General features: G+C 41.4%; 1 protein-coding gene across 1 annotated transcript in view; it reads right to left on the bottom strand.

Moving 5' to 3' along the window:
* The window catches only part of LOC126184829 (prolyl 3-hydroxylase 1-like), a 450,484-nt gene that overhangs the window by 358,173 nt on the left and 74,973 nt on the right, over positions 1-17,338 (bottom strand). The gene's annotated exons all lie outside the window — the stretch shown is intronic.

Here is a 17,338-nt window from a genome sequence, read left to right as displayed (position 1 = left end):
GAGTCTGATTGTCTTCTTCGAGATTTAGTTTCTATGGAATCCTAAGTAACGATAGAAGCCAATGCTGGAGTTGCACATTTTTCAACAACGTTGTCACACGTTTGTTCCGGTGGGGGCTGGCTGCGTAGCCTTGCTTATTTTCAGGAGTTCCCGTTGTTTCCTAGCTTTGTGCTTGTCAGTTTCTGTTTGCCACCTGAGTTGCTCGAAGCACTGAATACCTTCTCAGACATTGCGATATCATACTGGACGACTAAGTGCAGTAGTTACCCAGTAACCAGTTTCAGTTTGTCGTCTTTCCATTTTGTCCTTTAATAAATCTTAGCCGTAAGAAATGAACTGGGATTCTGTACATTACATTCCTTCACGAGACTTGGAGTGGGATGCCCTGCCGAAAATTACTTAAATGGAACAGCAGCTTATTACCGACATTGAAATGCTCCAGTTAGTTGAAAGAGGCATTAGATGCGGTATTGTCCACTCTTCTTGCAGACATGCAGTTGCCACCAAGAGATACATAATAATAATGAAATTGACGAATCTTTCATGGTATATCTTGACATGACTAGCCTACTCAGTTGGGCGACGTCGCAGTATTTCACAGTGTCTAATTTTGTATGGCTTTCTCCAGAGAGTGCTGAAATTCTTGTGGTTGGAAACATACCAGACGATTCCAACATAGGGTACATTTTATGAGTGGATCTCGAATATCCTGAGAGTATTCACAGGTTTCGTGTGGATTTCCCTATACGCATAGAAGAAAAAATTATCACCAGCATCTGACAGCAAGAAACCAAAGGAATTATTTTCGATCTTATTTGATAAGAAAGCAGACGTTAATTATTACAGTAATTCGAAACAATGTTTAAAATATAAACATTTTAAAAAAGATTAATCGAATATTATCACTTAGGCAAATTTCCTGGATGACGCCACACACTGAGATTAACGCATAAGAACGCGTGAGTGCAAGCAGTGATATCTAGAAAAAAATTTTCAAACTGATGGATAATATTGTGTTTGGAAAAACCAAGCAAAGGATGTTCAACAGGTGCACGACGTAAGACTAGTGACGTCCTGGAAAAGCAGCTATAAGCAACTCTACTAATTACTAAACCAAATTGTCAAAGGAATGTTATTTTTAACGAAAATTTTGTTGCCAGTGAACTGAGCAGGCCTAATGTAGTCTTTGATAAACCCATTGCAGTAGGAATGATAAATTTGGATATTTCTAAAGTCCTTTTTATCGACTTTGATTATGGATGCATATTAAATATATTACCACCAAATCATGTAAGCTGTGTTACACAGACACAGTTGGCTCAATTTATCACATTAAAACTCCAAATATTTAAAAGGATGTCAGTAACGACGTCTGTAAAAAAAATCGGTTCTTCAGGTATCCCTGTAAACAACACATCCAATATTTCGCTGGCAAATAAAAAAGTGGTTGAATTAACGAAAGACAAATTGAATGGTGAACCTAATTTAGAATTTATCGGCCTACGGGCAAAAATGTATGACCTGGAGTCAGAGTATGGATGCATAATGCACAAAGCAAAGGATATAAATAAGTTTTCTGTTAATTGGTTAACCATCAGTGATTACAGGCAATGTGTGTTGGATTCAGAAGTAAAACCAACTCGGAAGTATTTAAATGAGTCGCAATAGCATGTTATTTCTACTATTAGACAACACAAACTTGGGTTTATCTACACAGACCGATAAATGTTTGAGACTTCTGGATATGGTAAGTACATTGGCTTGGGACAATTACTGCATGGAAAATGATGGTGCTTAATTTTACTATAAATATTTGAAAAATGTAAATACCTTAAATATATCTTAATAATACAAATTATTAAATACCTGAAAAATGATTTTATATATATATATATATATATATATATATATATATATATATATATATATATATATATATATATGTGTGTGTGTGTGTGTGTGTGTGTGTGTGTGCGCATGAAAAATGTAAATTGCAAATTGTAATTGTAGATTGTAACTTGAGGTCACTACCGCCACCGCCTTTGTAACAAATGTAGATTAACATACTCATACGAAAATACTCCTTTCTGATTGACTAGATTAAACTTAACGAAAAATATTTATACTTTTTGACGGAAACTTTATTGTTTGTAACCAAAAATTGCCCATCATAATTGCTCACATAGGGCAACGCTCTGCATATCCCCTGTTGTAGCTAGAGTGTTTGTAAAAGGTAATACGAAATGTAAAAATATTGAACGTAGAAACATTGTATGTAGAAATACTGTATGAAAATTAAAATCATTGAGGGTAAAAACGTGGCATGAAAAATTTTTTCAATAACAAATTTTATGTCTGAAATATTTTTGTTTTAGTCCTTTTTCCTCACATTCCATGAGTAATGTATTGTTAGTGCTTCATGCAAGAGAGGTAGATAGAACATTAGCGACTTGGCATGTGTCATGTCTCTTAGCATGCCAGTTCGGTTGTTGTATCAGACACCTCTGTCTGCTGAGATGTGAACAGCTATCTTTTCATCCCACTCTGGCCTCCACAAGGTCTGTCTCTCCCAGCGTGTGAGTGTTCAAAAATAGTTCAAATGGCTCTGAGCACTATGGGACTTAACTTCTGAGGTCATCAGTCCCCTAGAACTTAGAACTACTTAAACCTAACCAACCTAAGGACATCACACACAGCCATGCCCGAAGCAGGATTCGAACTTGGGACCGTAGCGGTCGCACGCTCCCAGACTGTAGCGCCTAGAAGCGCTCGGCCACTCCGGCCCGCCAGCGTATGAGTGTATGCGTGTGTATGTGTGTTTTTGTAATGTGTAGTAATGAGTAGCTAGAGCCAGCCCAAGCAAATACTACACATGAAGTCTTCCATACAACAATCATTGTCAAGAGAAAGTGTCTACTTTGTCCCATTAGAGGTAAAATGATTTTTAAAGCACAATGAATTGAGTATGCCCAGTCGATAGAGTGGTCACAAATCAGTCTAGTGCGGTATTCGTTTTATCGATATGCATTAGCAGGGACATTTAATCATCAAGAGGAACTAGTACTCTAGCAGCGTCACGCGCATTGCCCTGGCAATCGCACTAGACTAATTTGGGACCACTCTATTGACTGGGCACACAACATTCCGCTTTAAATATCACTTCGTTTGTAACAGGAAACAGACTGACGCTTTCTGTCGATACTGGGTGTCGCATGAAAGGCTATGTGATTAATATTTATTTGGGCTGACTCCAGCTACAAATTTCAAAAACTAAATTGAAAATATCTGCCGAAACACCATAAAAAGTGCTCCTGGCGACTCTTAGTAGAGACACCCTATACATGTACTAACATGAAACCAGTTTTGTGCAGTTCAAGCGTTTGGCTGCCTCCTTTTACTATGCAGAGTTTGGTTGGAAGTGGAGGGGGAATTAGAAGGGGGGGGGGTACAAATTACAAATGGGCTACTCATGCCATCTTGAATTTTTTGAATTTTTTAAAAATATGATTTTTTAAAATTTCCTGCCATCTTGCGTTTTGTATTTTTAAGTTTACCACAAGCGCCAGCCTGCATTTTTCAATTTCCGCTGTCGGTCATCTTGATTTTTTTGCATCAAAGGTACTGCTATGCAGCTTCTACTCCACTTGCACTTTTGAAGGTGATTTAAGTGCAAAGTCAGCCAGATGCTAAATAGATGTACTACTTTTGGTCATAGGCTATTTTCAAGAAGTTAAATTCATTTGTTGACAGTATGATGATCAACATCTGTGATGGCAAATGTTGTCACGCTGGTATCTTGAATGCACTGTGTTTTACTTCTGAGTGCAGGTAGCACGTGCGTAATTAAAACTGCACAGTTAGCATCATTAGTATGTCAGCATGTCACAAAGATAACATGAAATGTATTACTAAAACATAGAATCGTACTGGATGTGTGGGCTACGATATAGTGGTATAGTATAGGAAATAATAAAAAGTCTTGGCAGTCGCAGGTGGGATTGAGTGAGTTAAAAAAGAAATGAGGTCTCGTTGCGTTACCTATGAATACAAATTGTCCAAAACTCATAACACGTTCAAAATTTTGTAGATAACATTTTAATAACTATTGTTACTAGTATTTATATCTGTGTTTCAGAACTGATTTTGAATTTTGTACATCTGTCATTTGTAAGCCACAAAATATTTTTATTTCTTTTATGACTGTTCTATCTTTCATGGATCTCATCATCTTTAGTTCTGAAACATTTATAGTACATTCAAAATTGGGCTTTACATTTCTTCTTGGATCAGCATTACACCACCACATGTAGTTTTGTTTGTTGCTTGCCGTAATGCATGCTTCTAATGGCGTAATTCGCGTCCAGCCATACAGATTAAGGTTTTCCGTAATCCTCCTCCAGCCATACAGACGAAAGTTTTCCGTTATTTATCTAAATCGTTCCAGGCAAATGACGGAACGATCCCTTTGAAAGAACGCGGCCAATTTCCTTCCCCATTGTAGGGAAGCAGCCTACTCACGCTGTAGTAAATTCACATCAGTTTCCATTGTGTGCCAGCCAGTCTGCTGTAACTAGCTCTGACGTCATAAATGTTGCGCAATACCTTAAAATTCAAGCAAATGATCTGAAACTTTTCCAGCATGTAAGGAATAATACTAAATTAATGTGTATTAAATATCAGTTCGATAACTTCAGCCATTTTTGTAATTTGGACGTTTTTCTAAAAAAATAATTGGCGCAACAGAAAGGAGCTAGAGACTTCAAAATTTATATTTAGACTCATCTTTCATAATGATTTAATAAAAACAGTACTTTGGATTTCACAGGTTAAGACTTTAGTGGAAATTCATGATTTTCTGGTTTTCATCTCAAAACTGAAGGAAGCAAGATAGATTAAGTAGGCTAATGAATAAGACTAGGATGTTTAGATTTAAATAGGTTGGAGGTCCGCTATGACTATGAAGATCTGAACTGGTCCTTTTGAGATCCGCTATCGCTATAATTTTATAGGTATTCAAAAGAAACTTTTCACATCTTCATAGTCATAGCGGACCTCCAACCTATTTAAATCTAAACATCCTAGTCTTATTCATTAGCCTACTTAATCTATCTTGCTTCCTTCAGTTTTGAGATGAAAACCAGAAAATCATGAATTTCCACTAAAGTCTTAACCTGTGAAATCCAAAGTACTGTTTTTATTAAATCATTATGAAAGATGAGTCTAAATATAAATTTTGAAGTCTCTAGCTCCTTTCTGTTGCGCCAATTATTTTTTTAGAAAAACGTCCAAATTACAAAAATGGCTGAAGTTATCGAACTGATATTTAATACACATTAATTTAGTATTATTCCTTACATGCTGGAAAAGTTTCAGATCATTTGCTTGAATTTTAAGGTATTGCGCAACATTTATGACGTCAGAGCTAGTTACAGCAGACTGGCTGGCACACAATGGAAACTGATGTGAATTTACTACAGCGTGAGTAGGCTGCTTCCCTACACTATGCTTGACACAGCCCGAACTTGTGCTCTGTCTCTAAGGATCTAGCGGCGACAAGATGTTAAATCCTAATCTTCCTTTGTACGTCCAGTGCCTTATCTTGGACTGAACCACGTTCTAGGCTGTCTAGACAGATTGATAGCAATCATTTATTGGAAACCGATTGCTCAGCCGTTTGTTTTTCATCCATTTGCAGAAACAATTTAAGACGTTTGTTGTAATCAGTGTACCTGACGCGTCCAATTTGAGAATTGCATGTAAATAATGTAAGTACGGCAGAAAATGTTTCTAATCAAGCAGTCCTTTTAGCTATATACATGGCAACAATAAACAAATGACTGACGGTAAAGAAGCTATCCATCTATTTTCAGACACGAAAAATGACGCCATTATTAGTCATGTTCTATTGCTTGGAATATGTAACTGTAAAATCCTATCCTGCACGTCACCTAAAGATAAAACATGGGCTCTGAGACACGTAGCATAAGATAACAGGTTGCAGAAATGCTTTCTGTTTCATTAACTCCTTTTCATGGTTATCTGAACATACATTCGTCAATTTTGTTTCGTTCTGAAAATAATTAATTGCCTTGCACCTACTGACGTGGGTTTTCTGAAATTTTTATTTTGTTACAAATATTTCCCAATGGAGCGCTAGAGTCATAACTAGCGGACGAGCTCACTACTATCCTAGGGTGGTGTGGAGAATCTCTCACCCCACTACACCACTATGTAGTTACCACAGCAGGAGCCTTTGCGGCTGACGAGGTGTAATTGTGTGTTTGTGGGATCCGTGCCCGATGAATACCACTGATTATGCAGAGGTTGCTGCTTACATCAGCACTCAACCGTAATGAACAAGGTACTTAGCTCACTAAGATGAAAGGAGCTCAGTGTTACGCGGTACAGATCTTATGTGTAAGATGTCTTATACACTGAACGTGTATTCCGGAATGATACAGACAGGTCTGTTATTAATTCATTTTAGATATCTGCCAACCTCTTCTCTGTGTTAGCAAAATAAACTTTGAATGTATAGCATATATCATCGAAGAGGTACGTGTTAAATGCCTTTTAAGATATGTATCACTTTAACCTCATTGTAATGTTATGTTATAATGTCGTTTGAAACATTTTTTACATAAAAGTAACTTTAAGTCTCACTCGTGTTCCATAATCGTGGATACAACTGATGATACAATAATCACTAACGTTTAACTTAATATGTCTGTTGGATCTGTAGAAGTATTGGAATTACAGTTTGGTATCATCATCATAAGGAATTTTTTACTACATCTAATGCTGACTGAAAACTCATCATGTATGTCAAGAACAATATTGACCCTAAGATACTATTGTAAGGAACTCCTATATGATTGTAATTTGGATCTGATACATTTATCACTAAAAATTTCACTGCATCTGAGGCCTATCACTCATTTTTTTGTGCAACACAAGATTGAAGACAGCTACTGGCTCCTATTACTGGAAATGATCATAGCTCCTTTAGTCGAATTATATAGTCAGCTCTTTCAAAAGCCTTGGATAGATCTGAAAGTATGCCAGACAGAGTCGTAGTTTTCTGTATAGTGCATTGAACGCAAGTTTTATAATTTCGCTGTGCCGATTAAGTACAAAATCACAGTGTTCTTAACTCAAGAAGTGATATTAATTCACATAATTCGTTAGTATACCTTTCATAATTGATTTTCTTTTAGAATTATGGAAATAAGAAGAGAGACTCGTAATTTTCTATGTCTTTCGTTTATCTTCATTAAGTAGCAGTATGGCTCTTACTTGGTTTAAATAGTCTGGAACGTTGCCTGAGCTGAAATCGTAATTATTACATTACTGAAGTGACCTGTTATGGTGACAATGAAGCATCTTTACTAACCGACATCTTTTTTGTTCTTGTCAGTTTTTCCTGGCTCCAAACCATGCGGTGGGAAACATCACTGCACTTACTGCATTATCATATACAGACTCTGTATATGTTTTTGATAATTCTTGTCGTAACCCCTGCATAATAGTGGAAAAAGACATACTAACAAAATTTGACCTTTACTGTGGGTGATGTATTAATTTGTCCCTATCCTTTATCTCTAAGTTATTATGTTTGTACTTACTTTTTTCTGTGGCTCCTATTTTATAGGCACCCAGAAGGTTTTCCTCTGATTTTCCGTGCTGTATATCATTTTGTCATGTGGTCACTTTTTTGCAGTATGGAGTACATTACTTACTGTAAATCGTTTTGTAATCGTGATAAAAATGTATGAACTCTGGGCTACTATCGGTACAAAACTGAGCCATACCTGCTCTCAGGATGACAGCAACAAGTTCGCTAAAATTGTTTAGTTGCACTTGGAAGTCCTTTTTCCATTCACCTTGAAAATGAATGGTCGATATTAACCAAAAAATACACAGAGATCAATCGTGGTTGTGGTTAGTACTTGAATTCATTCACGTTTGTGTCGAGAGAGATACGATTCAGGGTTAGTGTATGCTCAACATTCGTTTGAAAGTAGATAGACTGGTTTATATTTGGGACACATGTTGGTTCTAGTTGTAACACGCTGTTTTCTTCTGAGCCCAAAATAAAAGTATTTCTGGTTAGAAAGAAAGGAAATTAATGGTTTCCTTTTGGATTATTACTTGTGTTACCGAGATGTGATGGGTGAACGTTCTGCCCTTCCGAGACTATTACAAAAACTGAAAGTGTGTAAGTTCTGTAGCAATTCCATGCTTCGTCGACACAAACATGTTTATGTTGTGATAAACGTAGGTGTGAAGTGATATACATTTTAAGAAAGCATATGGTTCTGTCCATAGACCCTCACTGTTAAAAACTTTGAGACATTTCGGACTCCACCCAAAATTAAACTGATAGAGCTTACCTTAAGAAATACAAGTTCGAAAATTAAGTCCAGAGGGGATCTTTCTGAATCATTCTTGGTAAAAACAGGTTTGAGGCAAGGAGATAGCCTATCACCACTTCTTTTTAATTGTGGCACTGAATACACAATGAGAGAATGGTACAAGTACAATCCAAAGAACATTAAGATTGGAACACAAAAAGACGACATAAAGTTGAACTGTTTAGGATTTGCTAATGACCTCGCTCTTCTCGCCAACAACACTCAAGAAACCAAACAACAAATGCAATCATTACAGGAAATAGCCTAGAGTATTGGCCTTAAGATATATTTAGAAAAAACAGAAATAATGCTAGCGGAACCGCCATTGGCAAACAAAATTAGAATTGGAGAACACGACACAAAAATTGCTGAAAAGTTTAAATTCTTGGGAGAAATAATAACACAGCCTGAATGAGAAACCATCATGGCAGAGTAGAATAAACAAATAGATTAAAACACATAATGTTACGAAGAACACGTATGACAAAAATTACCTCTCAATAGCCACAAAACTGAAACATTACAAAATAGTTACACAGCCGCAAATAACATATGCTAGCGAAACTATATATAAAACAACCAACACTGTAGCAGTAGACAGATTACTCAAACTAGGAAGGAGGATAACCAGAACGTGTGCAAATAAAAATTACCAAAAAGACAGAGTTTGGGGAAAAGCTTTAAATGAAACAGTTTATAAAGAAATAGAACCACTGACACGTACAATGAAAAAGAAACGGATCTCTTTCCTATACATTTGACGAGAACAACAGAAAACAGAATTAGCGTGAGAATAATTGAGAAGTTATGGAATAGTAAGAACAGCACTAGATGGATCGTAGAGATCAAGGAGGACATGATCAAATTACAGATTACGCTGGAGGATTTGAAAGCAAGACAGACGTACTCAAGATACTTCAGGACAAACATATCACACTATCAATTAAAATTAACAAACGGAGAATGGAAAGGGCGATTTCGGATGAGGAGAGAAGGGCACAATCTGAAAGAATGGAAAAGTATTGGCCCAACAAAAAACAGAAGGAACTAGTTCATAATACTGACTAAAGTGGTCCAATGTAGGCCATGAAATAAACAAAAAATGCGAGTGATTCTATTTATGTGTGGGTTGATTCCAATTACTGTAGAGCGTACTGCATACAATTCAGTTCCACAACGGCCGTACATGGAAAAGGAAGGTATATCGCGGCTACAAGAGCAAGCTTTCCTGGAAACTTCGCTAAAGATTTGTCAGAATATTGCTTGGCGTACCTCTGTAGGCCCTTGGCTGTCCACTGGAAATCAGAAAACTTCAGTAACTGGAGAACGATTGCGGCAGAGCAGCACAATTACACCAAAGACGCCGCCAGACAGTTGCGAATCGATGGGAAACTGGCCGTCGTAGAAAGAACTTTCCCATGGCCTGAAACTCATGGCAACCAAACACGACCGCAACGTGTTTCTGTGGGAATTTGTTTGGAGCGTGAAAAAAGTGGCAAGAAGAAGATTTAGACCGAGCCACGGAGTTCGAAACAACACACCCAACTGAAGAACGTAAAATGAGATTAATCCACAATAAACGAAAGGCAAAGACAGGAGATCACTTAGCGATAGTGTCGTACAGTTGGAAACTTGGGGAAGAATGCTGGGAAACAGTTCTGTTGTGCTTTCTGTTTGAGTCCTGAAGGAGTCATGACGCCTCACTAGCGGCTGTTGCTTTGACGTGCTACCTTGGCCAATGTCTGCCATTACCGGCCTGTTCGCTCTATGCTACTGGCGGAGTCGTGGGTCAGCAAGATGGTCCAAAATTCGCATGTGGCCAAAGACGCGAAGAATAGCCGCCATCCAGTTCACCGTGATGATACGGCCGCGTAAGACTGATCCTCTAACCTCTTTGCTCGGCGTGCCATCGTCTGTTTCGGAAGGCAGTAATCGTCATATTTTTCTTAAGTCTCGTCCCACTAAAGACGAGAATTTAAAATCCCGTATAACATATATACTCCTGGAAATTGAAATAAGAACACCGTGAATTCATTGCCCCAGGAACGGGAAACTTTATTGACACGTTCCTGGGGTCAGATACATCACATGATCACACTGACAGAACCACAGGCACATAGACACAGGCAACAGAGCATGCACAATGTCGGCACTAGTACAGTGTATATCCACCTTTCGCAGCAGTGCAGGCTGCTATTCTCCCATGGAGACGATCGTAGAGATGCTGGATGTAGTCCTGTGGAACGGCTTGCCATGCCATTTCCACCTGGCGCCTCAGTTGGACCAGCGTTCGTGCTGGACGTGCAGACCGCGTGAGACGACGCTTCATCCAGTCCCAAACATGCTCAATGGGGGACAGATCCGGAGATCTTGCTGGCCAGGGTAGTTGACTTACACCTTCTAGAGCACGTTGGGTGGCACGGGATACATGCGGACGTGCATTGTCCTGTTGGAACAGCAAGTTCCCTTGCCGGTCTAGGAATGGTAGAACGATGGGTTCGATGACGGTTTGGATGTACCGTGCACTATTCAGTGTCCCCTCGACGATCACCAGTGGTGTACGGCCAGTGTAGGAGATCGCTCCCCACACCATGATGCCGGGTGTTGGCCCTGTGTGCCTCGGTCGTATGCAGTCCTGATTGTGGCGCTCACCTGCACGGCGCCAAACACGCATACGACCATCATTGGCACCAAGGCAGAAGCGACTCTCATCGCTGAAGACGACACGTCTCCATTCGTCCCTCCATTCACGCCTGTCGCGACACCACTGGAGGCGGGCTGCACGATGTTGGGGCGTGAGCGGAAGACGGCCTAACGGTGTGCGGGACCGTAGCCCAGCTTCATGGAGACGGTTGCGAATGGTCCTCGCCGATACCCCAGGAGCAACAGTGTCCCTAATTTGCTGGGAAGTGGCGGTGCGGTCCCCTACGGCACTGCGTAGGATCCTACGGTCTTGGCGTGCATCCGTGCGTCGCTGCGGTCCGGTCCCAGGTCGACGGGCACGTGCACCTTCCGCCGACCACTGGCGACAACATCGATGTACTGTGGAGACCTCACGCCCCACGTGTTGAGCAATTCGGCGGTACGTCCACCCGGCCTCCCACATGCCCACTATACGCCCTCGCTCAAAGTCCGTCAACTGCACATACGGTTCACGTCCACGCTGTCGCGGCATGCTACCAGTGCTAAAGACTGCGATGGAGCTCCGTATGCCACGGCAAACTGGCTGACACTGACGGCGGCGGTGCACAAATGCTGCGCAGCTAGCGCCATTCGACGGCCAACACCGCGGTTCCTGGTGTGTCCGCTGTGCCGTGCGTGTGATCATTGCTTGTACAGCCCTCTCGCAGTGTCCGGAGCAAGTATGGTGGGTCTGACACACCGGTGTCAATGTGTTCTTTTTTCCATTTCCAGGAGTGTATGTGTAGTGTTATGTAGGCAAAACGCCCTGGGAAAATCTTATCCTACTCTGATGAGTCACAACATGACCGCTACCTGTCGAGAAACTGAATGCGGCCTGATAGCGTTGCGGAAAAGAAAAGTATATAAGCGCAGCATACACGACTGAGGAATCATTGTTTGGCATTCAACTGTCGTGAGCATCTACGGAAAGTGACTGAAGGACAGAGAAATTGCAGTTGGACAACAAGGTGTTGGACGTCCATACCTCATCATAAAACGTGGAGGACGGAGGCTTGCTCGTTCTTTAAAGCAGGATTTATGATGATCTGTGGCAGTTTTGATGACAGAGTAGGGTAATAATGCAGGCACAATTGTTTCGCAGCACACTGTTCAGAGCATATTGTTTAATATGGGGGTCCACAACAGACGACTGCAGTGGGCACGGGATCATTGAGACTGGACAGTGGATCAGTGGAAATGTGTCGTGTGGTCGGATTACTCACGTTTATTGTTACACTAGATCGCTGCTCGTGTCCGGACACGCTGAATCCAGGCGAACCGTTGCTCGAAATATGCGCCGTGTCACGGACGAAACCCGGTGGGGACAGTATCATGCTACCGCAGATATTCTCCTGGAGTTCCATGGGACATTTGGTAATCGAAGGCACTGTGACAGCAGTGGACTAAGTGAACATTATTGCAGACCACCTGCATTCTTAACGCTTGATGCCTCCCCTACGGTGATGGCATCTTCCATCAGACCATCTGTCCAATTCACAAGGCTAGAATCGTGCTCCAATGATTTGAGGAGCAATATGGTGAACTTACGTTGATTGTAGGTCTCCAAAGCACCTGATTTGAACATCATGGAAAACGTATCAGCTCTAACCACGCGCCCACAGACCTTCGGTCTGTAATTTACGCAAAATGCCTGACTTATGCGTAGATATCTGATGCTCGCGTACTTTGGAAACTGCCAAGGTCAGATGTTCCAGATGTGGACCAACACACTATTAACCATTTGGTCACAACGTTATGGCCCGTCAGTATATGTGCAGTCGGAAATACTTGTTTTTCTCATTCATTCGATTGTAAAGATTTTGTGGCGTAGTTTACGCCTATTTACAATGGTTCAATGTATGTACTGACCTACATTTCATTGTCTGATGTCCCATATTTCCGTATCACATTTTTAACATCAACTCTTTCAGGATGGTATGCACATTTTACCATGTTTTAATTGAACCAACTGAACCCTTTGGCATAAGGTAATACTTATACGAATTAATTATTCTGGAAGCTAAAGTTTCAATGTGCATTTTATTACAGAAGATTTGCGAACGTTGCAGTTATACCAGAATGACAGAAGAATTTGTGAAAATATTGCTTGAACGTCTAACGCGAAACAGCATACTGAGCCTCTCTGTTAACAGTGAAGAAGTTCTGTGTGTTTACTTTGTATCCTTTACTAAAGAAACAAATCGCGATAGGTCTGAAACATAGCTTGCTCGCAATGAGACTTACAGTTGTATGAATACTCTTCTTATTATCATCTAGAATCTTAAATTTTATATTTAATTATTTTGCTGAGTGTGTAAGGTAATGGCGCCAAAGAGGTCATTGATGTCGGACTGGAAAAAAACCTCTCCTTTTTTTTTTTTTTTGAGAAACGTGTAAGTTCGTACGAAATGTTTTCATATTCGTGAAAAAACTGCAGTCTGTTAAGTAAGCTCGGAACTACACACAGATGGTGAAAGATATCGCCTTGGTTCTTTCACATTACAACAGAAAGAACCTTTGTCCTTCGTGCAATGTCTGTAAAGCATTAGTTTACTTTGAATTTTGAATGAGATACGCAAGAAGAAACATGAGTGAAATTTCCGCGTCTCGTTTGTCAAAGATGTTTGATACCGACTGTCAAACGTTAGTTCAGCGACAAAAATGAAGACTGGATACTGCAGGGGGACAATGATCCGAAGCAGAGCAGCAGGCCTTGCAGTGACTGGAAACACGAGAAAGGTGAGCAGGTACTGGATTAGGCCTCTAGCCGAGCGGTCTAAGCCGCTGCAGTCATGGACTGTGCGGCTGATCCCGGCGGAGGTTCGAGTCCTCCCTCGGGCATGGGTGTGTCCTTAGGATAATTTAGGTTAAGTAGTGTGTAAGCTTAGGGACTGAGGGCCTTAGCAGTTAAGTCCCATAAGATTTCACACACATTTGAACATTTTGGATTGGGCCTCGCTGTCGCCTGACACTAAACCTGCTGAAAATGTATAGTCTTACATCAAAAAGAAGTTGCAAGGAAAAAAGAAGACTTTGAAACAGCTGTCAACGTATATTCGAAGCATTTATAGGTCTCTTCCGCATAAGTACCAGGAAAACTTGGTTTCAAGCAAGCTTCGTAGAAGCCATGCAATTATCGACGCCGCGGGTGACTGAACGTATTAGTAATTGTAAATGAATTTTTCTTTTGTTCCTAAACGATAAATATTTATGTTTAAGTTTATGGACGAATACATTTTTCTACTAATTAACCTGACCACGTTCTTACTTAACAGACTGTATGTGACGTAAAGTGTGCGGACCGCCTATATAACCTTATAGATTCGTACGAAAAATCTAATCATAGGCTATATGAGCCGCCAAACATGCCTTCTCTGAACAGCATCTGTGGATCTGTGTCTAGAAATCATGCCTGTGGAACCTTTCTAAATATAGTTGGCGAGGACGGGTGGTAGAGACAGAGCATCGAGTGACATTATACTGGATGCACTATCCGAAAATTACCTCGAGTAATTAAACAGAGAACCGACTCGTGGAGATAACATCTTTGACCTACTGATAACAAACAGACCCCAACTTTTCGACTCTGTAAGCGCAGAACAGGGAATCAGTGATCATAAGGCCGTTGCAGCATCCCTGAATATGGAAGTAAATAGGATATAAAAAAAGGGAGGAAGGTTTATCTGTTTAGCATAACGAAAATTTCTGTTCCGACACTGACAATGTTGAGTGTTTATGGAAAAAGTTCAAGACAATAGTAAAACGCGTTTTAGACAGGTATGTGCCGAGTAAAACTGTGAGGGACGGGAAAACCCACCGTGGTTCAACAACAAAGTTAGGAAACTACTGCGAAAGCAAAGAGAGCTTCACTGCAAATTTAAACGCTGCCAAAATCTCTCAGACAAACAGAAGCTAAACGATGTCAAAGTTAGCGTAAGGAGGGCTATGCGTGAAGCTTTCAGTGAATTCGAAAGTAAAATTCTATGTACTGGCTTGACAGAAAATCCTAGGAAGTTCTGGTCTTACGTTACATCAGTAAGTGGATCGAAACAGCATATCCAGACACTCTGGCATGATAATGGCATTGAAACAGAGGATGACATGCGTAAAGCTGAAATACTAAACACCTTTTTCCAAAGCTGTTTGCCGGACGGAGTAGCCGAGCGGTTATAGGCGCTACAGTCTGGAACCGCGCGACCGCTACGGTCGCAGGTTCGAATCCTGCCTAGGGCTTGGATGTGTGTAATGTACTTTGGTTAGTTAGATTTAAGTAGTTCTAAGTTCTAGGGGACTGATGACCTCAGAAGTTTAGTCCCATAGCGCTCAGAGCCATTTGAGCCATTTGAATCCAAAGCTGTTTCACAGAGGAAATCCTCGGACGAACGAAAAAATAGCTGACATCGAAAAAAGTGTCCGAGGAATAGAAAAGCAACTGAAATCACTCAACAGAGGAAAGTCCACTGGACCTGACGGGATACCAATTCGATTCTACACAGAGTACGCGAAAGAACTTGCCCCCCTTCTAACAGCCGTGTACCGCAAGCTTCTAGAGGAACGGAAGGTTCCAAATGATAGGAAAAGAGCATAGGTAGTTCCAGTTTTCAAGAAGGGTCGTCGAGCAGATGCGCAAAACTATAGGCCTATATCTCTGACATCGATCTGTTGTAGAATTTTAGAACATGTTTTTTGCTCGCGTATCATGTCATTTCTGGAAACCCAGAATCTACTCTGTAGGAATCAAGTTGGATTCCGGAAACAGCGATCGTGTATGACCCAACTCGCCTTATTTGTTCATGAGACCCAGAAAATATTAGATACAGGCTCCCATGTACATGCCATTTTCCTTGACTTCCGGAAGGCGTTCGATACAGTTCCGCACTGTCGCCTGATAAACAAAGTAAGAGCCTACGGAATATCAGACCGGCTGTGTGTCTGGATTGAAGAGTTTTTCAGCAAACAGAACAAAGCATGTTGTTCTCAATGGGTAGACGTCTACACACGTTAAAGTAACCTCTGGCGTGCCACAGGTGGGTGTTATGGGACCATTGCTTTTCACAATATATATAAATCACCTAGTAGATAGTGTCGGAAGTTCCATGCGGCTTTTCGCGGATGATGCTGCAGTATACAGAGAAGTTGCAGCATTAGAAAATTGCAGCGAAATGCAGGAAGATCTGCAGCGTATAAGCACTTGGTGCAGAGAGTGGCAACTGACCCTTAACATAGACAAATGTGATGTATTGCAAATACATAGAAAGAAGGATCGTTTATTGTATTATTATATGATAGTGGAACAAACTCTGGTAGCAGTTACTTCTGTAAAATATCTGGGAGCATGCGTACGGAACGATTTGAAGTACACTCCTGGAAATTGAAATAAGAACACCGTGAATTCATTGTCCCAGGAAGGGGAAACTTTATTGACACATTCCTGGGGTCAGATACATCACATGATCACACTGACAGAACCACAGGCACATAGACACAGGCAACAGAGCATGCGCAATGTCGGCACTAGTACAGTGTATATCCACCTTTCGCAGCAATGCAGGCTGCTATTCTCCCATGGAGACGATCATAGAGATGCTGGATGTAGTCCTGTGGAACGGCTTGCCATGCCATTTCCACCTGGCGCCTCAGTTGGACCAGCGTTCGTGCTGGACGTGCAGACCGCGTGAGACGACGCTTCATCCAGTCCCAAACATGCTCAATGGGGGACAGATCCGGAGATCTTGCTGGCCAGGGTAGTTGACTTACACCTTCTAGAGTACGTTGGGTGGCACGGGATACATGCGGACGTACATTGTCCTGTTGGAACAGCAAGTTCCCTTGCCGGTCTAGGAATGGTAGAACGATGGGTTCGATGACGGTTTGGATGTACCGTGCACTATTCAATGTCCCCTCGACGATCACGAGTGGTGTACGGCCAGTGTAGGAGATCGCTCCCCACACCATGATGCCGGGTGTTGGCCCTGTGTGCCTCGGTCGTATGCAGCCCTGATTGTGGCGCTCACCTGCACGGCGCCAAACACGCATACGACCATCATTGGCACCAAGCCAGAAGCGACTCTCATCGCTGAAGACGACACGTCTCCATTCGTCCCTCCATTCACGCCTGTCGCGACACCACTGGAGGCGGGCTGCACGATGTTGGGGCGTGAGCGGAAGACGGCCTAACGGTGTGCGGGACCGTAGCCCAGCTTCATGGAGACGGTTGCGAATGGTCCTCGCCGATACCCCAG

This window comes from Schistocerca cancellata, chromosome 4 (genome assembly GCF_023864275.1).
Source record: "Schistocerca cancellata isolate TAMUIC-IGC-003103 chromosome 4, iqSchCanc2.1, whole genome shotgun sequence".
Classification (NCBI taxonomy): Eukaryota; Metazoa; Arthropoda; class Insecta; order Orthoptera; family Acrididae; genus Schistocerca; species Schistocerca cancellata.
This window is presented reverse-complemented; position numbering and strand designations above follow the sequence as displayed.